The following is a 1226-nucleotide window of genomic DNA, read 5'->3' as shown; positions in this document are numbered from 1 at the left end:
TCTTACTGTCACTCAGATGGAAAGCGCGTGGGGCGAGGAGCAGGAATTGGGAGGACCCAAGGAGACAAGGAGGGAATGATGTTAGAGAGGGGAGTGACGTACATTGCATTATTATCGCTTTGTGTTAGAGCTCTCCTCCTGCAGGGCTGTGCTGGTGTCTAATACACGGGCGGCAAAGAAAAAGAAAAGTGCTTGCAGGCAGGTCTGGAAAGAATCGATAAATATTAAAATAATTCAGGCTCTACCACCATATCAAGAACTATTATTTGTTGCAGCTGCGAATCCCGGACATGACTGCAGGGAAATATAAAGTCACTTTCTCAATTCTTTTTTGGTGTTGGTGAGGCCCGAGCATCAATCAGCCCTTATAAGATACAAATTACCAGTTCCTCTTCTTTGGTGGCAAGCCTGCAGAAAGTGTTGCATTTATTAGGACAAGACAGTCACCTCTAAACTCCCATAGAGCAATCACATGGAACCTCATTGAAATGATGTCATGTCCTACAGTTTAGTGCAGATTTAGCCTATCCTATAAGAGGGCAAAAGACAACCCAAAAACACTATTAGTGTGAAAGTCCACTAGATCCCTCTTGAAAGAAACACTCTAAAGACTTTTATTCATTAGTCCGTTCAAACCACAGTTAACAGTATTTCCTTGCGGCCAGGCTCGGCCGGCGCTCAGGTGTTTATTTTTGGTATTTGAGAGTTGAGGTGAAGGACAGCAGGTGCAGAGAGTGGGCGTGTAAGAAGGGGAAGTGAGCAGAGTGCGGCGAATGCTACATTTGTAAAAGAAAGAAGCCCGTCCCTGGGTGGGCTCGAACCACCAACCTTTCGGTTAACAGCCGAACGCGCTAACCGATTGCGCCACAGAGACTTGTGAGACACGTTCCGGGGAGGCAGAATTCCAGCTGAGTCCAGAGCCCTGGGCCAGGGAAGACTTTTACTTTGGTAAAACACTGGACGATCCATGTCTTACAAGCGCCAAGATAGCACTTCATTTCACTAAGCGCTTTCTGCTGCACTTAACCCGCCCTCAGATCATCATCTCATCGCAGCACATCTCTCACACTACTCTTGCTTTAAAAGCTCTCCGGGACCCTCTCACTTCAGAACCAGCTGGCACCGCCGGCCAGGGCCCGGGGTCTGCCTCGGTTCCATGGACAGGTTTCATGGTTTAACTGCCCAGCAGGCGCAGGAGGGGCTCTGGCGGCGGCTCATGAGCTCTC

General features: G+C 48.9%; 1 non-coding gene across 1 annotated transcript; it reads right to left on the bottom strand.

Annotated features, from left to right (window-relative positions):
• Positions 1 to 800: 800 nt before the first annotated feature.
• TRNAN-GUU (transfer RNA asparagine (anticodon GUU)) lies at positions 801 to 874 on the bottom strand. Its single transcript has one exon. It is a non-coding gene; the product is annotated as a tRNA-Asn (tRNA).
• Between the last annotated feature and the right edge of the window lie 352 nt (positions 875 to 1226).

This window comes from Triturus cristatus, chromosome 12 (genome assembly GCF_964204655.1).
Source record: "Triturus cristatus chromosome 12, aTriCri1.1, whole genome shotgun sequence".
Lineage (NCBI taxonomy): Eukaryota > Metazoa > Chordata > Amphibia > Caudata > Salamandridae > Triturus > Triturus cristatus.
This window is presented reverse-complemented; position numbering and strand designations above follow the sequence as displayed.